The sequence below is a fragment of the Micromesistius poutassou genome, assembly GCF_964030765.1.
Source record: "Micromesistius poutassou genome assembly, chromosome: 16".
Taxonomy (NCBI): Eukaryota; Metazoa; Chordata; class Actinopteri; order Gadiformes; family Gadidae; genus Micromesistius; species Micromesistius poutassou.
In genome coordinates, this window is record NC_140286.1 from 6,102,097 (window position 1) to 6,122,993 (window position 20,897).

Below are 20,897 nucleotides of genomic sequence, written 5' to 3' on the forward strand. Positions count from 1 at the left end.
TTGAGCGATAGGGAATTATGGTAACCTTTACTTCAAAAGAAAGGGGCTTCTAGTCTAAAAGAAAGGAAATGTGTTTTTATTATCACTAATGAATTGTAGATCGGTATGTACATTGCATAACTTAAATTTAAATGCAATTGATTCCTTTTTTTTATAGTGTAGCTTCAGAAGGCTCTCAACTGTAATTCACGACCTGAACATTAAAAGGTTTTTCAACTGCTTGGAAGGCAGCTATGCTCACCACTATACCACCAATGCAACATGCACTTACAAATAACTCGGAAATCATCAAACCCAAACTCAAATATCTGTGGAACGGTTCAATTTTTTCATTTTCCCTTATATTTAGTCTAAAGAGCAAAGGACACTCTGTAGAAACTATTGCGGATGGTGTGGTTCCATGGTGTAACGGTTAGCAATCTGGAGTCTGAATATAGAGATCTGAGTTCAAATCTCGGTGGAACCTGTTAGAGCAGTGTAGCATCAGAAGACAGCTCTACGCTGTTTTCCCTCATCCAATTTTCAATACCTAAACTTTAAACACTTTTTCAAATTTCTCTTTGGCCCATATGTAGTCTAGACCACCTTTCGGAAAAAAATGCAAAGCATTTACAGTGATGTTAGCAGATGGGGTGGCCGAGTGGTTAAGGTGATGGACTGCTAATCCATTGTGCTCTGCACGCGTAGGATCGAATCCCATCCTCTGCGTTTTAACCATGCTTACACAAGTGCATCAAGTTCCACTTCATGTAGAAAATATGATGGATCTTGGTCATTTTGCACCATTTTTCTTTTCAGGTAGAACATGTAATGAATCCTCGTCATGTGGCAGTCCTTGACGCCGCAAAATAAATCCAGATATTGATCTTGAAAGTCCAAACTCGCTTTGGCATCAGTAAAATGATAATCGAACAATCAAACCCGGGTTAACTGCTTGGAAGGCAGCTATGCTCACCACTATTCCACCAATGCTACCAGGACACAATCTGTACCCTTAAGCACTTCGCACAGTCGCGTATTGCCCGCCCGTACGCAATTTTCCGTACGTGAGTTCACGCCCACTATCGCGCTGCAAGCATATATAGTTGCGGATCTGAGACACGCCAGAACATGCAGTCTTCTCCTGAAAAGAGCATTCTCACCTGTGCTTAAATAATAGTTGCACAAGACTCTCTCACCCTTGTAATCGAGAGTGGCGTAGTCAATATTAAATCTGCTATTACGGAGGCCACATTACATTACAATAGTTGATGGGCCAGTAGTTATAGATTCTAGAGCCAGTATGATCACCAGACACATACCACCTGTGCTTAGACAACTTTTTTGTAATCGTTGAAAAAAAAATAGAGTAGAGAAAAATCGGACATTGCAAACATTGCAAATCAGGCGTGTTCATGTGACTGTTCATGTATAGTGTCACATCGGATCTGATATCATCGGATCCGTATCATACAGACTCCTGTAGAGGCGCACTTGCTCAGCAACTTTTCCTTCGAAATCATCCATTCTTGCTCTCTGTGATTTTTCCGGTCTGTCTGTCCGCTCATACGCCAAGTGACAAAAATCGGGCGGATCCGAGCCATCAGATGCGCCTTAAAAAGAGCGGTGCGACAGCCCATGCGCGGGGCACGTGACCGTCACGTGACCACAATTTTGCCTGATGTGCGGCTCGCGCGTTCTCATGCGCGACTGTGCAGCGCGCTTTAATCACCTGTCCCAATCTCATATCTCGTTGGAACCTAGTTTGCTGTTGATCTACCAAGGACAACTCTGGACATGAAGGGTGTTGTTCATTCTCTATGGTCTGAACAACTGTTCAATTTTTCCGTTTCACTTAGATGTAGTCTAGAGCACAACCTTTACCGCAAAAAAATCCAGACACTGATCTTGAAAGTTCTCACTCGCTGAAGCAAGGGTCTTGTTCATTCTCTGTGGTCTGAACCACTGTTAAATACTTCCGTTTCACCTAAATGTAGTCTAGAGCACAATCTTTACCGAAAAGAAAATCCAGACACTGATTTCAAAAGTCCTGAATCCCTGTGGCACTGGAAAATGGAAAGCCATACATTGGCCGGGAATCGAACCCGGGTCAACTGCTTGGAAGGCAGCTATGCTCACCTCTATACCACCAATACATCATGCTTATGAAAATTACTCGGAAATCATCGCACCCAAACTCAAATATCTGTGGAACGCTTCAATTTTTTCATTTTCCCTTATATTTAGTCTAAAGAGCAAAGGACACTGTATAGAAACTATTGCGGTTGGTGCGGTTCCATGGTGTAATGGTTAGCACTCTGGACTCTGAATCCAGCGATCCGAGTTCAAATCTCGGTGGAACCTATTTGAGAGCGTAACTGCAGGCGTCATACCTGTGTTCTTTCTCTCATCGGTATTTCACCGAGGATATTGTTCATTCTTGATGGTCTGAACCGCGTTTTATTTTGATTCAGTGAAAAGTAGTCTAGAGCACAATCTTCACAGAAAAACTAATCCACAATCTGATTTCCAAAGTCAACTCAATCCCTGGGACATTGAAAAATTGACACCAATGCATTGGCCGGGAATCGAACCCGGGTCAACTGCTTGGAAGGCAGCTATGCTCACCACTATACCACCAATTCCACACTGAAAATTTACTCGGAATCATCGAGCACCAACTCAAATCTCGGTGGAGCGGCTACATCTTTCAGTTTCACTTATGTTTAGACTAAACAGAAACTGCCTGGAAGGCGGCTATGGACGCTCTATTAAAACTATTGTTAATGATATGGTTCCACGGCGTAACTTGTATGGTTCCATGGTGTAACGGTTAGCACTCTGGACTCTGAATCCAGCGATCCGAGTTCAAATCTCGGTGGAACCTGTTAGAGCAGTGTAGCTTCAGAAGACAGCTCTACGCTGTTTCCCCTCATGCATTTTTCAATACCTAAACTTTAAACACTTTTTCAAATTTCTCCTTGGCCCATATGTAGTCTAGACCACCTTTCGGGAAAAATTCAAAGCATTTACAGTGATTCAAGCTGATGGGGTGGCCGAGTGGTTAAGGTGATGGACTGCTAATTCATTGTGCTCTGCACGCGTGGGTTCGAATCACATCCTCATCGTTTTAACCATGCTTACACAAGTGCATCAAGTTCCACTTCATGTAGAAAATATGATGGATCTTGGTCATTCTGCACCATTGTTCTACATGCACCATGTAGAACATGTGATGAATCCTCATCATGTGGCAGTCCTTGACGCCGCAAAATAAATCCAGATATTGATCTTGAAAGTCCAAACTCGCTTTGGCATCGGTAAAATGATAAAGATGCATTTGCCGGGAATCGAACCCGGGTCAACTGCTTGGAAGGCAGCTATGCTCACCACTATACCACCAATGCTACCAGGACTCAAACTGTACCCTTAATCACCCGTCCCAATCTCATATCTCGTTGGAACCTAGTTTGCTGTTGATCTACCAAGGACAACTCTGGACATGAAGGGTGTTGTTCATTCTCTATGGTCTGAACAACTGTTCAATTTTTCCGTTTCACTTAGATGTAGTCTAGAGCACAACCTTTACCGCAAAAAAATCCAGACACTGATCTTGAAAGTTCTCACTCGCTGAAGCAAGGGTCTTGTTCATTCTCTGTGGTCTGAACCACTGTTAAATACTTCCGTTTCACCTAAATGTAGTCTAGAGCACAATCTTTACCGAAAAGAAAATCCAGACACTGATTTTAATAGTCCTGAATCCCTGTGGCACTGGAAATTGGAAGGCAATGCATTGGCCGGGAATCGAACCCGGGTCAACTGCTTGGAAGGCAGATATGCTCACCACTATACCACCAATGCATCATCCACATGTAAATTACTCGGAAATCATCGCACCCAAACTCAAATATCTGTGGAACGCTTCAATTTTTTCATTTTCCCTTATATTTAGTCTAAAGAGCAAAGGACACTCTATAGAAACTATTGCGCTTGGCGTGGTTCCATGGTGTAATGGTTAGCACTCTGGACTCTGAATCCAGCGATCCGAGTTCATGTCTCGGTGGAACCTTTTTGAGAGCGTAACTGCAGGCGTCATACCTGTGTTCTTTCTCTCATCGGTATTTCACCGAGGATATTGTTCATTCTCGATGGTCTGAACCACGGTTGCGTTTTGTTTTGCTTCAGTGAAAAGGAGTCTAGAGCACAATCTTCACAGAAAAACTAATCCACAATCTGATTTTCAAAGTCCACTCAATCCCTGGGACATTGACACCAATGGATTGGCCGGGAATCGAACCAGGGTCAACTGCTTGGAAGGCAGCTATGCTCACCACTATACCACCAATGCCACAACAAAAATGTACTCGGAATCATCGAGCACAAACTCAAATCTCGGTGGAGCGGCTACATCTTTCAGTTTCACTTATGTTTAGACTAAACAGAAACTGCCTGGAAGGCGGCTATGGACGCTCTATTAAAACTATTGTTAATGATATGTTTCCACGGCGTAACTTGCGTGGTTCCGTGGTGTAACGGTTAGCACGCTGGACTCTGAATCCAGCGATCTGAGTTCAAATCTCGGTGGAACCTGTTAGAGCAGTGTAGCTTCAGAAGACAGCTCTACGCTGTTTCCCCTCATGCATTTTTCAATACCTAAACTTTAAACACTTTTTCAAATTTCTCCTTGGCCCATATGTAGTCTAGACCATCTTTCGGGAAAAATTCAAAGCATTTACAGTGATGTAAGCTGATGGGGTGGCCGAGTGGTTAAGGTGATGGACTGCTAATCCATTGTGCTCTGCACGCGTGGGTTCGAATCCCATCCTCATCGTTTTAACCATGCTTACACAAGTGCATCAAGTTCCACTTCATGTAGAAAATATGATGGATCTTGGTCATTTTGCACCATTGTTCTACATGCACCATGTAGAACATGTGATGAATCCTCGTCATGTGGCAGTCCTTGACGCCGCAAAATAAATACAGATATTGATCTTGAAAGTCCAAACTCGCTTTGGCATCGGTAAAATGATAAAGTTGCATTGGCCGGGAATCGAACCCGGGTCAACTGCTTGGAAGGCAGCTATGCTCACCACTATACCACCAATGCTACCAGGACTCAAACTGTACCCTTAATCACCCGTACCAATCTCATATCTCGTTGGAACCTAGTTTGCTGTTGATCTACCAAGGACAACTCTGGACATGAAGGGTGTTGTTCATTCTCTATGGTCTGAACAACTGTTCAATTTTTCCGTTTCACTTAGATGTAGTCTAGAGCACAACCTTTACCGCAAAAAAATCCAGACACTGATCTTGAAAGTTCTCACTCGCTGAAGCAAGGGTCTTGTTCATTCTCTGTGGTCTGAACCACTGTTAAATACTTCCGTTTCACCTAAATGTAGTCTAGAGCACAATCTTTACCGAAAAGAAAATCCAGACACTGATTTCAAAAGTCTTGAATCCCTGTGGCACTGGAAAATGGATGGCAATGCATTGGCCGGGAATCGAACCCGGGTCAACTGCTTGGAAGGCAGCTATGCTCACCACTATACCACCAATGCATCATCCACATGGAAAATACTCAGAAATCATCGCACCCAAACTCAAATATCTGTGGAACGCTTCAATTTTTTCATTTTCCCTTATATTTAGTCTAAAGAGCAAAGGACACTCTATAGAAACTATTGCGGTTGGCGTGGTTCCATGGTGTAATGGTTAGCACTCTGGACTCTGAATCCAGCGATCCGAGTTCAAATCTCGGTGGAACCTATTTGAGAGCGTAACTGCAGGCGTCATACCTGTGTTCTTTCTCTCATCGGTATTTCACCGAGGATATTGTTCATTCTCGATGGTCTGAACCACGGTTGCGTTTTGTTTTGATTCAGTGAAAAGTAGTCTAGAGCACAATCTTCACAGAAAAACTAATCCACAATCTGATTTCCAAAGTCAACTCAATCCCTGGGACATTGAAAAATTGACACCAATGCATTGGCCGGGAATCTATACACTATACCACCAATGCCACAACAAAAATCTACTCGGAATCATCGAGCACAAACTCAAATCTCGGTGGAGCGGCTACATCTTTCAGTTTCACTTATGTTTAGACTAAACAGAAACTGCCTGGAAGGCAGCTATGGACGCTCTATTAAAACTATTGTTAATGATATGGTTCCACGGCCTAAATTGAATGGTTCCATGGTGTAACGGTTAGCACTCTGGACTCTGAATCCAGCGATCCGAGTTCAAATCTCAGTGGAACCTGTTAGAGCAGTGTAGCTTCAGAAGACAGCTCTACGCTGTTTCCCCTCATGCATTTTTCAATACCTAAACTTTAAACACTTTTTCAAATTTCTCCTTGGCCCATATGTAGTCTAGACCACCTTTCGGGAAAAATTCAAAGCATTTACAGTGATGCAAGCTGATGGGGTGGCCGAGTGGTTAAGGTGATGGGCTGCTAATCCATTGTGCTCTGCACGCGTGGGTTCGAATCCCATCATCATCATTTTAACCATGCTTACACAAGTGCATCAAGTTCCACTTCATGTAGAAAATATGATGGATCTTGGTCATTTTGCACCATTGTTCTACATGCACCATGTAGAACATGTGATGAATCCTCATCATGTGGCAGTCCTTGACGCCGCAAAATAAATCCAGATATTGATCTTGAAAGTCCAAACTCGCTTTGGCATCGGTAAAATGATAAAGATGCATTGGCCGGGAATCGAACCCGGGTCAACTGCTTGGAAGGCAGCTATGCTCACCACTATACCACCAATGCTACCAGGTCTCAAACTGTACCCTTAATCACCCGTCCCAATCTCATATCTCGTTGGAACCTAGTTTGCTGTTGATCTACCAAGGACAACTCTGGACATGAAGGGTGTTGTTCATTCTCTATGGTCTGAACAACTTTTCAATTTTTCCGTTTCACTTAGATGTAGTCTAGAGCACAACCTTTACCGCAAAAAAATCCAGACACTGATCTTGAAAGTTCTCACTCGCTGAAGCAAGGGTCTTGTTCATTCTCTGTGGTCTGAACCACTGTTAAATACTTCCGTTTCACCTAAATGTAGTCTAGAGCACAATCTTTACCGAAAAGAAAATCCAGACACTGATTTCAAAAGTCCTGAATCCCTGTGGCACTGGAAAATGGAAAGCAATGCATTGGCCGGGAATCGAACCCGGGTCAACTGCTTGGAAGGCAGCTATGCTCACCACTATACCACCAATGCATCATACCCATGGAAATTACTCGGAAATCATCGCACCCAAACTCAAATATCTGTGGAACGCTTCAATTTTTTCATTTTCCCTTATATTTAGTCTAAAGAGCAAAGGACACTCTATAGAAACTATTGCGGTTGGTGTGGTTCCATGGTGTAATGGTTAGCACTCTGGACTCTGAATCCAGCGATCCGAGTTCAAATCTCGGTGGAACCTATTTGAGAGTGTAACTGCAGGCGTCATACCTGTGTTCTTTCTCTCATCGGTATTTCACCGACGATATTGTTCATTCTCAATGGTCTGAACAGCGTTTTGTTTTGATTCAGTGAAAAGTAGTCTAGAGCACAATCTTCACAGAAAAACTAATCCACAATCTGATTTCCAAAGTCAACTCAATCCCTGGGACTTTGAAACATTGACACCAATGCATTGGCCGGGAATCTAACCCGGGTCAACTGCTTGGAAGGCAGCTATGCTCACCACTATACCACCAATGCCACATCAAAAATTTACTCGGAATCATCGAGCACCAACTCAAATCTCGGTGGAGCGGCTACATCTTTCAGTTTCACTTATGTTTAGACTAAACAGAAACTGCCTGGAAGGCGGCTATGGACGCTCTATTAAAACTATTGTTAACGATATGTTTCCACGGCGTAACTTGCGTGGTTCCATGGTGTAACGGTTAGCACTCTGGACTCTGAATCCAGCGATCCGAGTTCAAATCTCGGTGGAACCTGTTAGAGCAGTGTAGCTTCAGAAGACAGCTCTACGCTGTATCCCCTCATGCATTTTTCAATACCTAAACTTTAAACACTTTTTCAAATTTCTCCTTGGCCCATATGTAGTCTAGACCACCTTTCGGGAAAAATTCAAAGCATTTACAGTGATGAAAGCTGATGGGGTGGCCGAGTGGTTAAGGTGATGGACTGCTAATCCATTGTGCTCTGCACGCGTGGGTTCGAATCCCATCCTCATCGTTTTAACCATGCTTACACAAGTGCATCAAGTTCCACTTCATGTAGAAAATATGATGGATCTTGGTCATTTTGCACCATTGTTCTACATGCACCATGTAGAACATGTGATGAATCCTCGTCATGTGGCAGTCCTTGACGCCGCAAAATAAATCCAGATATTGATCTTGAAAGTCCAAACTCGCTTTGGCATCGGTAAAATGATAAAGATGCATTGGCCGGGAATCGAACCCGGGTCAACTGCTTGGAAGGCAGCTATGCTCACCACTATACCACCACTGCTACCAGGACTCAAACTGTACCCTTAATCACCCGTCCCAATCTCATATCTCGTTGGAACCTAGTTTGCTGTTGATCTACCAAGGACAACTCTGGACATGAAGGGTGTTGTTCATTCTCTATGGTCTGAACAACTGTTCAATTTTTCCGTTTCACTTAGATGTAGTCTAGAGCACAACCTTTACCGCAAAAAAATCCAGACACTGATCTTGAAAGTTCTCACTCCCTGAAGCAAGGGTCTTGTTCATTCTCTGTGGTCTGAACCACTGTTAAATACTTCCGTTTCACCTAAATGTAGTCTAGAGCACAATCTTTACCGAAAAGAAAATCCAGACACTGATTTCAAAAGTCCTGAATCCCTGTGGCACTGGAAAATGGAAAGCCATGCATTGCCCGGGAATCGAACCCGGGTCAACTGCTTGGAAGGCAGCTATGCTCACCACTATACCACCAATGCATCATACCCATAGAAATTACTCGGAAATCATCGCACCCAAACTCAAATATCTGTGGAAAGCTTCAATTTTTTCATTTTCCCTTATATTTAGTCTAAAGAGCAAAGGACACTCTATAGAAACTATTGCGGTTGGTGTGGTTCCATGGTGTATTCAATTCAATTCAATTCACCTTTATTTAAAGTGTAAAATCACCAAAACATGGTCTCAGAACACTTTACAGGACAACACACACAGAAGAGAGAATTAGAGATGACAATTAGGCCAACATGACAGAACAGCATCAACAACAACGACAACAACAACAACAACAACAACAACAACAACAACAACAACAACAACAACAACAGAAACAGTGACGATAGTGACACGAAACAAAGAACAAAAATGAAGCAAAGACAAACAACAGAACAGAAATAAAACGTGCTATCAGGGTATACCGTATGTTTGAGAAAATAGATGGGTCTTTAGTCTGGATTTGAAAATGGTTATGGAATCTGCATCTCTAACTGATTGCGGGAGCCGGTTCCAGAGGAGTGGGGCACGGTGGGAAAATGCTCTTCCGCCTGCTGATTTTTTGTTAACTTTGGGGACCATTAGGTAGTTGCCATTCTGTGAGCGGAGGGCACGTGTGGGAGTGTATGGGATGAGTAGGTGTGACAGGTATGGAGGTGCAAGTCCATGTAGGGATTTGTAGGCCAGTAGGAGTAATTTGAAATCTGATCTGGATTTGATTGGGAGCCAATGGAGTGAGATTAGAACTGGGGTTATATGATCAAATTTCCTAGTTTTGGTGAGTATTCTGGCAGCTGTATTTTGGACAAGTTGTAATTTGTGTGTGCTACGGTGTGGTAGGCCGGAAAAGAGAATATTACAGTAGTCTAATCTGGATGAAACAAAAGCATGAACCAAAATCTCTGTGTCTGAGGTACTTAGGAGAGGACGGATCTTTGAAATGTTACGGAGATGAAAAAATGCTGTCTGGGTGATTTCCCTGATGTGTCTGTCAAAAGACAAGGTGGAATCAAAGGTCACGCCGAGGTTTTTAACTGTATGGTGTGGAGTGATAATACAGCCATCAATGTTTAGCCTAAGGTCGGTGAGGAGTGGTAGTTGGTTGGTTGGGCCTACGACTAATATTTCAGTTTTGCTTGCATTCAAACGTAAGAAGTTTTGTGACATCCAGTCAGTGACAGCAGCTAAGCAGGATTCAAGATTTGCAAGATGGGAGTGATCGTCGGGTGTAATTGGTATGTAAATCTGCGTGTCATCTGCGTAACAGTGGTAGTTAATGCCAAATCTACGAAATACTTCACCAAGGGGGAGTAAGTAAATGCCAAAAAGCAAGGGACCCAAGACAGAACCTTGTGGAACACCAAACTGCACTGAGGAGGATTCGGATGTAGTGTTGTTATATGAGACACAATGCCTTCTGTCGCTCAGATATGATTTTAACCAGGAGAGTGCAGTACCGCGGATGCCTACGTAGTTGGATAAACGGTCTAATAAAATGGTATGATCAACAGTATCGAATGCTGCGCTTAGATCCAGGAGAATGAGGAGGGAAGAAGAATTGGAGTCTGATGCAAGGAGAAGGTCATTGGTTACTTTAGTGAGAGCGGTCTCAGTACTGTGAAGTGATCTAAAACCTGATTGAAAAGGGTCACAGAGGCTGTTGCGTGAAAGGTGATCAATTAGCTGACTTGAAACTATCCTTTCAAGAACTTTGGAGATGAAAGGTAGGTGTGAGATTGGTCTAAAATTATTCAAAACTTCAGGGTCTAGGGAAGGTTTTTTGAGTAGTGGTTTGATCACGGCAGCTTTGAGAGTGTTAGGGACAATGCCAGATGACAGGGACCTGTTTATAATGTTGAGTATGGGGGTGCCTAGGATAGGAAGAAGTACTTTAATTAATTTTGTAGGTAGTGGGTCATATAAACAGGTTGTTGGTTTAGATGAAAGCACTATCCTAGAAAACACATCTAGAGAAATTGACTCAAAATTCCAGAGTGTCAGAGTCTCATCTAGGATTCTTACTGGGCTAGAAGAGGGCTCTGGACCCTTCCTGAGTAGATGGCTGCCAATTTCATCTCTAATACAGGAGATTTTGCCATTAAGGAAGTGAAGGAAATCGTCAGCAGTAAATGAAGAGCTATTTTCTGGAGGTGGTTGGCGAGTGAGGCTAGCAACAGTGTTGAATAAAAATTTCGGATTATTTTTGTTATTGTTAATAAGAGATGACAGATAAGATGTTCTGGCAGCGGAGAGCATGCGTTTGTAGTCCTGAAGACTGTCACTCCAAGCTAATCGGAAGACCTCAAGTTTGGATGAGCGCCATTTGCGTTCCAGTTTTCTACAAATGCGTTTTTGTGCACGAGTGGTATCATTGAACCAGGGAGAAGGTTTTCTGGAGCGACGCGTTTTTATGCGGAGGGGCGCAACAGAGTCAAGCGTGGTACTGAGGATTGAATTAAAATCATTTGTGAGGTCATCAAGAGAAGCAGATTGTTCTGGCAGAGAGGCAAGAGAGACGGGGAGCAGAGCAGCAAGCTTGTCAATGGTGGAATCATCAATTCGGCGGCTACTAAAGGTGTCAGTATGGTTTGATCGCTGATGAAACAGGTCAACTCTGAATTTAATGAGGCAGTGATCCGAAAATGCTGAAGGATATGACAGAACTGACAGGTCGGAGACGCTAATACCACGTGTGAGTACAAGGTCCAGTGTGTTACCATTAGAGTGCGTTGGTTCATGGACCAGCTGAACAAAACCAAAAGTATCTATTAAAGAAGTAAAGGCTTTGGTCAGTGGATCAGTTTTATGGTTAACACGTATATTAAAGTCGCCAAAAATGATGATGTTATCCATATGGGTCACGAGGTCAGAGAGAAAATCAGAGAACTCATCCAGAAAAGAAGAATAAGGTCCTGGTGGGCGATATAGCATTACTGAGTAGAAGGAACCAGGACCAATTGTAGCAGAGGGGCGCATAGAGAGAATCTCACAAGATGACATCTTATGTCTATGGTTGTGTACAAGACCTAGACTTGCATTACTTGGTGTAATGGTTAGCACTCTGGACTCTGAATCCAGCGATCCGAGTTCAAATCTCGGTGGAACCTATTTGAGAGTGTAACTGCAGGCGTCATACCTGTGTTCTTTCTCTCATCGGTATTTCACCGAGGATATTGTTCATTCTCAATGGTCTGAACAGCGTTTTGTTTTGATTCAGTGAAAAGTAGTCTAGAGCACAATCTTCACAGAAAAACTAATCCACAATCTGATTTCCAAAGTCAACTCAATCCCTGGGACGTTGAAACATTGACACCAATGCATTGGCCGGGAATCGAACCCGGGTCAACTGCTTGGAAGGCAGCTATGCTCACCACTATACCACCAATGCCACATCAAAAATTTACTCGGAATCATCGAGCACCAACTCAAATCTCGGTGGAGCGGCTACATCTTTCAGTTTCACTTATGTTTAGACTAAACAGAAACTGCCTGGAAGGCGGCTATGGACGCTCTATTAAAACTATTGTTAACGATATGTTTCCACGGCGTAACTTGCGTGGTTCCATGGTGTAACGGTTAGCACTCTGGACTCTGAATCCAGCGATCCGAGTTCAAATCTCGGTGGAACCTGTTAGAGCAGTGTAGCTTCAGAAGACAGCTCTACGCTGTATCCCCTCATGCATTTTTCAATACCTAAACTTTAAACACTTTTTCAAATTTCTCCTTGGCCCATATGTAGTCTAGACCACCTTTCGGGAAAAATTCAAAGCATTTACAGTGATGAAAGCTGATGGGGTGGCCGAGTGGTTAAGGTGATGGACTGCTAATCCATTGTGCTCTGCACGCGTGGGTTCGAATCCCATCCTCATCGTTTTAACCATGCTTACACAAGTGCATCAAGTTCCACTTCATGTAGAAAATATGATGGATCTTGGTCATTTTGCACCATTGTTCTACATGCACCATGTAGAACATGTGATGAATCCTCGTCATGTGGCAGTCCTTGACGCCGCAAAATAAATCCAGATATTGATCTTGAAAGTCCAAACTCGCTTTGGCATCGGTAAAATGATAAAGATGCATTGGCCGGGAATCGAACCCGGGTCAACTGCTTGGAAGGCAGCTATGCTCACCACTATACCACCAATGCTACCAGGACTCAAACTGTACCCTTAATCACCCGTCCCAATCTCATATCTCGTTGGAACCTAGTTTGCTGTTGATCTACCAAGGACAACTCTGGACATGAAGGGTGTTGTTCATTCTCTATGGTCTGAACAACTGTTCAATTTTTCCGTTTCACTTAGATGTAGTCTAGAGCACAACCTTTACCGCAAAAAAATCCAGACACTGATCTTGAAAGTTCTCACTCGCTGAAGCAAGGGTCTTGTTCATTCTCTGTGGTCTGAACCACTGTTAAATACTTCCGTTTCACCTAAATGTAGTCTAGAGCACAATCTTTACCGAAAAAAAATCCAGACACTGATTTCAAAAGTCCTGAATCCCTGTGGCACTGGAAAATGGAAGGCAATGCATTGGCCGGGAATCGAACCCGGGTCAACTGCTTGGAAGGCAGCTATGCTCACCACTATACCACCAATGCATCATCCACATGGAAAATACTCAGAAATCATCGCACCCAAACTCAAATATCTGTGGAACGCTTCAATTTTTTCATTTTCCCTTATATTTAGTCTAAAGAGCAAAGGACAATCTATAGAAACTATTGCGGTTGGCGTGGTTCCATGGTGTAATGGTTAGCACTCTGGACTCTGATTCCAGCGATCCGAGTTCAAATCTCAGTGGAACCTATTTGAGAGCGTAACTGCAGGCGTCATACCTGTGTTCTTTCTCTCATCGGTATTTCACCGAGGATATTGTTCATTCTCAATGGTCTGAACAGCGTTTTGTTTTGATTCAGTGAAAAGTAGTCTAGAGCACAATCTTCACAGAAAAACTAATCCACAATCTGATTTCCAAAGTCAACTCAATCCCTGGGACGTTGAAACATTGACACCAATGCATTGGCCGGGAATCGAACCCGGGTCAACTGCTTGGAAGGCAGCTATGCTCACCACTATACCACCAACGCCACATCAAAAATTTACTCGGAATCATCGAGCACCAACTCAAATCTCGGTGGAGCGGCTACATCTTTCAGTTTCACTTATGTTTAGACTAAACAGAAACTGCCTGGAAGGCGGCTATGGACGCTCTATTAAAACTATTGTTAACGATATGTTTCCACGGCGTAACTTGCGTGGTTCCATGGTGTAACGGTTAGCACTCTGGACTCTGAATCCAGCGATCCGAGTTCAAATCTCGGTGGAACCTGTTAGAGCAGTGTAGCTTCAGAAGACAGCTCTACGCTGTATCCCCTCATGCAATTTTCAATACCTAAACTTTAAACACTTTTTCAAATTTCTCCTTGGCCCATATGTAGTCTAGACCACCTTTCGGGAAAAATTCAAAGCATTTACAGTGATGTAAGCTGATGGGGTGGCCGAGTGGTTAAGGTGATGGACTGCTAATCCATTGTGCTCTGCACACGTGGGTTCGAATCCCATCCTCATCGTTTTAACCATGCTTACACAAGTGCATCAAGTTCCACTTCATGTAGAAAATATGATGGATCTTGGTCATTTTGCACCATTGTTCTACATGCACCATGTAGAACATGTGATGAATCCTCGTCATGTGGCAGTCCTTGACGCCGCAAAATAAATCCAGATATTGATCTTGAAAGTCCAAACTCGCTTTGGCATCGGTAAAATGATAAAGTTGCATTGGCCAGGAATCGAACCGGGTCAACTGCTTGGAAGGCAGCTATGCTCACCACTATACCACCAATGCTACCAGGACTCAAACTGTACCCTTAATCACCCGTCCCAATCTCATATCTCGTTGGAACCTAGTTTGCTGTTGATCTACCAAGGACAACTCTGGACATGAAGGGTGTTGTTCATTCTCTATGGTCTGAACAACTGTTCAATTTTTCCGTTTCACTTAGATGTAGTCTAGAGCACAACCTTTACCGCAAAAAAATCCAGACACTGATCTTGAAAGTTCTCACTCGCTGAAGCAAGGGTCTTGTTCATTCTCTGTGGTCTGAACCACTGTTAAATACTTCCGTTTCACCTAAATGTAGTCTAGAGCACAATCTTTACCGAAAAGAAAATCCAGACACTGATTTCAAAAGTCCTGAATCCCTGTGGCACTGGAAAATGGAAGGCAATGCATTGGCCGGGAATCTAACCCGGGTCAACTGCTTGGAAGGCAGCTATGCTCACCACTATACCACCAATGCATCATCCACATGGAAAATACTCGGAAATCATCGCACCCAAACTCAAATATCTGTGGAACGCTTCAATTTTTTCATTTTCCCTTATATTTAGTCTAAAGAGCAAAGGACACTCTATAGAAACTATTGCGGTTGGTGTGGTTCCATGGTGTAATGGTTAGCACTCTGGACTCTGAATCCAGCGATCCGAGTTCAATTCTCGGTGGAACCTGTTTGAGAGTGTAACTGCAGGCGTCATACCTGTGTTCTTTCTCTCATCGGTATTTCACCGAGGATATTGTTCATTCTCAATGGTCTGAACAGCGTTTTGTTTTGATTCAGTGAAAAGTAGTCTAGAGCACAATCTTCACAGAAAAACTAATCCACAATCTGATTTCCAAAGTCAACTCAATCCCTGGGACGTTGAAACATTGACACCAATGCATTGGCCGAGAATCTAACCCGGGTCAACTGCTTGGAAGGCAGCTATGCTCACCACTATACCACCAATGCCACATAAAAAATTTACTCGGAATCATCGAGCACCAACTCAAATCTCGGTGGAGCGGCTACATCTTTCAGTTTCACTTATGTTTAGACTAAACAGAAACTGCCTGGAAGGCGGCTATGGACGCTCTATTAAAACTATTGTTAACGATATGTTTCCACGGCGTAACTTGCGTGGTTCCATGGTGTAACGGTTAGCACTCTGGACTCTGAATCCAGCGATCCGAGTTCAAATCTCGGTGGAACCTGTTAGAGCAGTGTAGCTTCAGAAGACAGCTCTACGCTGTATCCCCTCATGCATTTTTCAATACCTAAACTTTAAACACTTTTTCAAATTTCTCCTTGGCCCATATGTAGTCTAGACCACCTTTCGGGAAAAATTCAAAGCATTTACAGTGATGTAAGCTGATGGGGTGGCCGAGTGGTTAAGGTGATGGACTGCTAATCCATTGTGCTCTGCACGCGTGGGTTCGAATCCCATCCTCATCGTTTTAACCATGCTTACACAAGTGCATCAAGTTCCACTTCATGTAGAAAATATGATGGATCTTGGTCATTTTGCACCATTGTTCTACATGCACCATGTAGAACATGTGATGAATCCTCGTCATGTGGCAGTCCTTGACGCCGCAAAATAAATCCAGATATTGATCTTGAAAGTCCAAACTCGCTTTGGCATCGGTAAAATGATAAAGTTGCATTGGCCGGGAATCGAACCGGGTCAATATAGTGGTGAGCTATGCTCACCACTATACCACCAATGCTACCAGGACTCAAACTGTACCCTTAATCACCCGTCCCAATCTCATATCTCGTTGGAACCTAGTTTGCTGTTGATCTACCAAGGACAACTCTGGACATGAAGGGTGTTGTTCATTCTCTATGGTCTGAACAACTGTTCAATTTTTCCGTTTCACTTAGATGTAGTCTAGAGCACAACCTTTACCGCAAAAAAATCCAGACACTGATCTTGAAAGTTCTCACTCGCTGAAGCAAGGGTCTTGTTCATTCTCTGTGGTCTGAACCACTGTTAAATACTTCAGTTTCACCTAAATGTAGTCTAGAGCACAATCTTTACCGAAAAGAAAATCCAGACACTGATTTCAAAAGTCCTGAATCCCTGTGGCACTGGAAAATGGAAAGCAATGCATTGGCCGGGAATCGAACCCGGGTCAACTGCTTGGAAGGCAGCTATGCTCACCACTATACCACCAATGCATCATACCCATGGAAATTACTCGGAAATCATCGCACCCAAACTCAAATATCTGTGGAACGCTTCAATTTTTTCATTTTCCCTTATATTTAGTCTAAAGAGCAAAGGACACTCTATAGAAACTATTGCGGTTGGTGTGGTTCCATGGTGTAATGGTTAGCACTCTGGACTCTGAATCCAGCGATCCGAGTTCAAATCTCGGTGGAACCTATTTGAGAGTGTAACTGCAGGCGTCATACCTGTGTTCTTTCTCTCATCGGTATTTCACCGACGATATTGTTCATTCTCAATGGTCTGAACAGCGTTTTGTTTTGATTCAGTGAAAAGTAGTCTAGAGCACAATCTTCACAGAAAAACTAATCCACAATCTGATTTCCAAAGTCAACTCAATCCCTGGGACGTTGAAACATTGACACCAATGCATTGGCCGGGAATCTAACCCGGGTCAACTGCTTGGAAGGCAGCTATGCTCACCACTATACCACCAATGCCACATCAAAAATTTACTCGGAATCATCGAGCACCAACTCAAATCTCGGTGGAGCGGCTACATCTTTCAGTTTCACTTATGTTTAGACTAAACAGAAACTGCCTGGAAGGCGGCTATGGACGCTCTATTAAAACTATTGTTAACGATATGTTTCCACGGCGTAACTTGCGTGGTTCCATGGTGTAACGGTTAGCACTCTGGACTCTGAATCCAGCGATCCGAGTTCAAATCTCGGTGGAACCTGTTAGAGCAGTGTAGCTTCAGAAGACAGCTCTACGCTGTATCCCCTCATGCATTTTTCAATACCTAAACTTTAAACACTTTTTCAAATTTCTCCTTGGCCCATATGTAGTCTAGACCACCTTTCGGGAAAAATTCAAAGCATTTACAGTGATGAAAGCTGATGGGGTGGCCGAGTGGTTAAGGTGATGGACTGCTAATCCATTGTGCTCTGCACGCGTGGGTTCGAATCCCATCCTCATCGTTTTAACCATGCTTACACAAGTGCATCAAGTTCCACTTCATGTAGAAAATATGATGGATCTTGGTCATTTTGCACCATTGTTCTACATGCACCATGTAGAACATGTGATGAATCCTCGTCATGTGGCAGTCCTTGACGCCGCAAAATAAATCCAGATATTGATCTTGAAAGTCCAAACTCGCTTTGGCATCGGTAAAATGATAAAGATGCATTGGCCGGGAATCGAACCCGGGTCAACTGCTTGGAAGGCAGCTATGCTCACCACTATACCACCACTGCTACCAGGACTCAAACTGTACCCTTAATCACCCGTCCCAATCTCATATCTCGTTGGAACCTAGTTTGCTGTTGATCTACCAAGGACAACTCTGGACATGAAGGGTGTTGTTCATTCTCTATGGTCTGAACAACTGTTCAATTTTTCCGTTTCACTTAGATGTAGTCTAGAGCACAACCTTTACCGCAAAAAAATCCAGACACTGATCTTGAAAGTTCTCACTCCCTGAAGCAAGGGTCTTGTTCATTCTCTGTGGTCTGAACCACTGTTAAATACTTCCGTTTCACCTAAATGTAGTCTAGAGCACAATCTTTACCGAAAAGAAAATCCAGACACTGATTTCAAAAGTCCTGAATCCCTGTGGCACTGGAAAATGGAAAGCCATGCATTGCCCGGGAATCGAACCCGGGTCAACTGCTTGGAAGGCAGCTATGCTCACCACTATACCACCAATGCATCATACCCATAGAAATTACTCGGAAATCATCGCACCCAAACTCAAATATCTGTGGAAAGCTTCAATTTTTTCATTTTCCCTTATATTTAGTCTAAAGAGCAAAGGACACTCTATAGAAACTATTGCGGTTGGTGTGGTTCCATGGTGTATTCAATTCAATTCAATTCACCTTTATTTAAAGTGTAAAATCACCAAAACATGGTCTCAGAACACTTTACAGGACAACACACACAGAAGAGAGAATTAGAGATGACAATTAGGCCAACATGACAGAACAGCATCAACAACAACGACAACAACAACAACAACAACAACAACAACAACAACAACAACAACAACAACAACAGAAACAGTGACGATAGTGACACGAAACAAAGAACAAAAATGAAGCAAAGACAAACAACAGAACAGAAATAAAACGTGCTATCAGGGTATACCGTATGTTTGAGAAAATAGATGGGTCTTTAGTCTGGATTTGAAAATGGTTATGGAATCTGCATCTCTAACTGATTGCGGGAGCCGGTTCCAGAGGAGTGGGGCACGGTGGGAAAATGCTCTTCCGCCTGCTGATTTTTTGTTAACTTTGGGGACCATTAGGTAGTTGCCATTCTGTGAGCGGAGGGCACGTGTGGGAGTGTATGGGATGAGTAGGTGTGACAGGTATGGAGGTGCAAGTCCATGTAGGGATTTGTAGGCCAGTAGGAGTAATTTGAAATCTGATCTGGATTTGATTGGGAGCCAATGGAGTGAGATTAGAACTGGGGTTATATGATCAAATTTCCTAGTTTTGGTGAGTATTCTGGCAGCTGTATTTTGGACAAGTTGTAATTTGTGTGTGCTACGGTGTGGTAGGCCGGAAAAGAGAATATTACAGTAGTCTAATCTGGATGAAACAAAAGCATGAACCAAAATCTCTGTGTCTGAGGTACTTAGGAGAGGACGGATCTTTGAAATGTTACGGAGATGAAAAAATGCTGTCTGGGTGATTTCCCTGATGTGTCTGTCAAAAGACAAGGTGGAATCAAAGGTCACGCCGAGGTTTTTAACTGTATGGTGTGGAGTGATAATACAGCCATCAATGTTTAGCCTAAGGTCGGTGAGGAGTGGTAGTTGGTTGGTTGGGCCTACGACTAATATTTCAGTTTTGCTTGCATTCAAACGTAAGAAGTTTTGTGACATCCAGTCAGTGACAGCAGCTAAGCAGGATTCAAGATTTGCAAGATGGGAGTGATCGTCGGGTGTAATTGGTATGTAAATCTGCGTGTCATCTGCGTAACAGTGGTAGTTAATGCCAAATCTACGAAATACTTCACCAAGGGGGAGTAAGTAAATGCCAAAAAGCAAGGGACCCAAGACAGAACCTTGTGGAACACCAAACTGCACTGAGGAGGATTCGGATGTAGTGTTGTTATATGAGACACAATGCCTTCTGTCGCTCAGATATGATTTTAACCAGGAGAGTGCAGTACCGCGGATGCCTACGTAGTTGGATAAACGGTCTAATAAAATGGTATGATCAACAGTATCGAATGCTGCGCTTAGATCCAGGAGAATGAGGAGGGAAGAAGAATTGGAGTCTGATGCAAGGAGAAGGTCATTGGTTACTTTAGTGAGAGCGGTCTCAGTACTGTGAAGTGATCTAAAACCTGATTGAAAAGGGTCACAGAGGCTGTTGCGTGAAAGGTGATCAATTAGCTGACTTGAAACTATCCTTTCAAGAACTTTGGAGATGAAAGGTAGGTGTGAGATTGGTCTAAAATTATTCAAAACTTCAGGGTCTAGGGAAGGTTTTTTGAGTAGTGGTTTGATCACGGCAGCTTTGAGAGTGTTAGGGACAATGCCAGATGACAGGGACCTGTTTATAATGTTGAGTATGGGGGTGCCTAGGATAGGAAGAAGTACTTTAATTAATTTTGTAGGTAGTGGGTCATATAAACAGGTTGTTGGTTTAGATGAAAGCACTATCCTAGAAAACACATCTAGAGAAATTGACTCAAAATTCCAGAGTGTCAGAGTCTCATCTAGGATTCTTACTGGGCTAGAAGAGGGCTCTGGACCCTTCCTGAGTAGATGGCTGCCAATTTCATCTCTAATACAGGAGATTTTGCCATTAAGGAAGTGAAGGAAATCGTCAGCAGTAAATGAAGAGCTATTTTCTGGAGGTGGTTGGCGAGTGAGGCTAGCAACAGTGTTGAATAAAAATTTCGGATTATTTTTGTTATTGTTAATAAGAGATGACAGATAA

The 20,897-nt window shown here is 43.1% G+C and overlaps 34 non-coding genes across 34 annotated transcripts; 17 read left to right on the plus strand and 17 right to left on the minus strand.

Annotated features, from left to right (window-relative positions):
- The first annotated feature begins 2,271 nt into the window (after window positions 1-2,271).
- AC3HAE_031319 (transfer RNA glutamine (anticodon CUG)) lies at window positions 2,272-2,343 on the plus strand. Its single transcript has one exon. It is a non-coding gene; the product is annotated as a tRNA-Gln (tRNA).
- A 451-nt stretch (window positions 2,344-2,794) lies between these two features.
- Window positions 2,795-2,866, plus strand: AC3HAE_031441 (transfer RNA glutamine (anticodon CUG)). The gene has a single exon. It is a non-coding gene; the product is annotated as a tRNA-Gln (tRNA).
- A 902-nt stretch (window positions 2,867-3,768) lies between these two features.
- On the minus strand, window positions 3,769-3,840 carry AC3HAE_031433 (transfer RNA glycine (anticodon UCC)). The gene has a single exon. It is a non-coding gene; the product is annotated as a tRNA-Gly (tRNA).
- An 888-nt stretch (window positions 3,841-4,728) lies between these two features.
- On the plus strand, window positions 4,729-4,810 carry AC3HAE_031562 (transfer RNA serine (anticodon GCU)). The gene has a single exon. It is a non-coding gene; the product is annotated as a tRNA-Ser (tRNA).
- A 207-nt stretch (window positions 4,811-5,017) lies between these two features.
- AC3HAE_031436 (transfer RNA glycine (anticodon UCC)) lies at window positions 5,018-5,089 on the minus strand. Its single transcript has one exon. It is a non-coding gene; the product is annotated as a tRNA-Gly (tRNA).
- Window positions 5,090-5,471: 382 nt separating this feature from the next.
- AC3HAE_031437 (transfer RNA glycine (anticodon UCC)) lies at window positions 5,472-5,543 on the minus strand. The gene has a single exon. It is a non-coding gene; the product is annotated as a tRNA-Gly (tRNA).
- A 136-nt stretch (window positions 5,544-5,679) lies between these two features.
- On the plus strand, window positions 5,680-5,751 carry AC3HAE_031638 (transfer RNA glutamine (anticodon CUG)). The gene has a single exon. It is a non-coding gene; the product is annotated as a tRNA-Gln (tRNA).
- Window positions 5,752-6,694: 943 nt separating this feature from the next.
- Window positions 6,695-6,766, minus strand: AC3HAE_031438 (transfer RNA glycine (anticodon UCC)). Its single transcript has one exon. It is a non-coding gene; the product is annotated as a tRNA-Gly (tRNA).
- A 382-nt stretch (window positions 6,767-7,148) lies between these two features.
- Window positions 7,149-7,220, minus strand: AC3HAE_031439 (transfer RNA glycine (anticodon UCC)). Its single transcript has one exon. It is a non-coding gene; the product is annotated as a tRNA-Gly (tRNA).
- Window positions 7,221-7,356: 136 nt separating this feature from the next.
- Window positions 7,357-7,428, plus strand: AC3HAE_031650 (transfer RNA glutamine (anticodon CUG)). The gene has a single exon. It is a non-coding gene; the product is annotated as a tRNA-Gln (tRNA).
- A 209-nt stretch (window positions 7,429-7,637) lies between these two features.
- Window positions 7,638-7,709, minus strand: AC3HAE_031440 (transfer RNA glycine (anticodon UCC)). Its single transcript has one exon. It is a non-coding gene; the product is annotated as a tRNA-Gly (tRNA).
- Window positions 7,710-7,879: 170 nt separating this feature from the next.
- Window positions 7,880-7,951, plus strand: AC3HAE_031326 (transfer RNA glutamine (anticodon CUG)). Its single transcript has one exon. It is a non-coding gene; the product is annotated as a tRNA-Gln (tRNA).
- A 159-nt stretch (window positions 7,952-8,110) lies between these two features.
- On the plus strand, window positions 8,111-8,192 carry AC3HAE_031338 (transfer RNA serine (anticodon GCU)). Its single transcript has one exon. It is a non-coding gene; the product is annotated as a tRNA-Ser (tRNA).
- A 207-nt stretch (window positions 8,193-8,399) lies between these two features.
- On the minus strand, window positions 8,400-8,471 carry AC3HAE_031442 (transfer RNA glycine (anticodon UCC)). The gene has a single exon. It is a non-coding gene; the product is annotated as a tRNA-Gly (tRNA).
- Window positions 8,472-8,853: 382 nt separating this feature from the next.
- AC3HAE_031443 (transfer RNA glycine (anticodon UCC)) lies at window positions 8,854-8,925 on the minus strand. Its single transcript has one exon. It is a non-coding gene; the product is annotated as a tRNA-Gly (tRNA).
- Window positions 8,926-12,254: 3,329 nt separating this feature from the next.
- AC3HAE_031444 (transfer RNA glycine (anticodon UCC)) lies at window positions 12,255-12,326 on the minus strand. The gene has a single exon. It is a non-coding gene; the product is annotated as a tRNA-Gly (tRNA).
- A 170-nt stretch (window positions 12,327-12,496) lies between these two features.
- AC3HAE_031350 (transfer RNA glutamine (anticodon CUG)) lies at window positions 12,497-12,568 on the plus strand. The gene has a single exon. It is a non-coding gene; the product is annotated as a tRNA-Gln (tRNA).
- A 159-nt stretch (window positions 12,569-12,727) lies between these two features.
- On the plus strand, window positions 12,728-12,809 carry AC3HAE_031362 (transfer RNA serine (anticodon GCU)). The gene has a single exon. It is a non-coding gene; the product is annotated as a tRNA-Ser (tRNA).
- Window positions 12,810-13,016: 207 nt separating this feature from the next.
- Window positions 13,017-13,088, minus strand: AC3HAE_031446 (transfer RNA glycine (anticodon UCC)). Its single transcript has one exon. It is a non-coding gene; the product is annotated as a tRNA-Gly (tRNA).
- A 381-nt stretch (window positions 13,089-13,469) lies between these two features.
- On the minus strand, window positions 13,470-13,541 carry AC3HAE_031447 (transfer RNA glycine (anticodon UCC)). Its single transcript has one exon. It is a non-coding gene; the product is annotated as a tRNA-Gly (tRNA).
- A 417-nt stretch (window positions 13,542-13,958) lies between these two features.
- On the minus strand, window positions 13,959-14,030 carry AC3HAE_031449 (transfer RNA glycine (anticodon UCC)). Its single transcript has one exon. It is a non-coding gene; the product is annotated as a tRNA-Gly (tRNA).
- Window positions 14,031-14,200: 170 nt separating this feature from the next.
- On the plus strand, window positions 14,201-14,272 carry AC3HAE_031374 (transfer RNA glutamine (anticodon CUG)). Its single transcript has one exon. It is a non-coding gene; the product is annotated as a tRNA-Gln (tRNA).
- A 159-nt stretch (window positions 14,273-14,431) lies between these two features.
- On the plus strand, window positions 14,432-14,513 carry AC3HAE_031386 (transfer RNA serine (anticodon GCU)). The gene has a single exon. It is a non-coding gene; the product is annotated as a tRNA-Ser (tRNA).
- Window positions 14,514-15,173: 660 nt separating this feature from the next.
- Window positions 15,174-15,245, minus strand: AC3HAE_031450 (transfer RNA glycine (anticodon UCC)). The gene has a single exon. It is a non-coding gene; the product is annotated as a tRNA-Gly (tRNA).
- Window positions 15,246-15,381: 136 nt separating this feature from the next.
- Window positions 15,382-15,453, plus strand: AC3HAE_031398 (transfer RNA glutamine (anticodon CUG)). Its single transcript has one exon. It is a non-coding gene; the product is annotated as a tRNA-Gln (tRNA).
- Window positions 15,454-15,904: 451 nt separating this feature from the next.
- Window positions 15,905-15,976, plus strand: AC3HAE_031410 (transfer RNA glutamine (anticodon CUG)). Its single transcript has one exon. It is a non-coding gene; the product is annotated as a tRNA-Gln (tRNA).
- A 159-nt stretch (window positions 15,977-16,135) lies between these two features.
- Window positions 16,136-16,217, plus strand: AC3HAE_031422 (transfer RNA serine (anticodon GCU)). Its single transcript has one exon. It is a non-coding gene; the product is annotated as a tRNA-Ser (tRNA).
- A 657-nt stretch (window positions 16,218-16,874) lies between these two features.
- Window positions 16,875-16,946, minus strand: AC3HAE_031451 (transfer RNA glycine (anticodon UCC)). Its single transcript has one exon. It is a non-coding gene; the product is annotated as a tRNA-Gly (tRNA).
- Window positions 16,947-17,082: 136 nt separating this feature from the next.
- AC3HAE_031435 (transfer RNA glutamine (anticodon CUG)) lies at window positions 17,083-17,154 on the plus strand. The gene has a single exon. It is a non-coding gene; the product is annotated as a tRNA-Gln (tRNA).
- A 209-nt stretch (window positions 17,155-17,363) lies between these two features.
- AC3HAE_031452 (transfer RNA glycine (anticodon UCC)) lies at window positions 17,364-17,435 on the minus strand. Its single transcript has one exon. It is a non-coding gene; the product is annotated as a tRNA-Gly (tRNA).
- Window positions 17,436-17,605: 170 nt separating this feature from the next.
- Window positions 17,606-17,677, plus strand: AC3HAE_031448 (transfer RNA glutamine (anticodon CUG)). The gene has a single exon. It is a non-coding gene; the product is annotated as a tRNA-Gln (tRNA).
- Window positions 17,678-17,836: 159 nt separating this feature from the next.
- AC3HAE_031460 (transfer RNA serine (anticodon GCU)) lies at window positions 17,837-17,918 on the plus strand. The gene has a single exon. It is a non-coding gene; the product is annotated as a tRNA-Ser (tRNA).
- Window positions 17,919-18,125: 207 nt separating this feature from the next.
- Window positions 18,126-18,197, minus strand: AC3HAE_031453 (transfer RNA glycine (anticodon UCC)). The gene has a single exon. It is a non-coding gene; the product is annotated as a tRNA-Gly (tRNA).
- Window positions 18,198-18,579: 382 nt separating this feature from the next.
- AC3HAE_031454 (transfer RNA glycine (anticodon UCC)) lies at window positions 18,580-18,651 on the minus strand. The gene has a single exon. It is a non-coding gene; the product is annotated as a tRNA-Gly (tRNA).
- Between the last annotated feature and the right edge of the window lie 2,246 nt (window positions 18,652-20,897).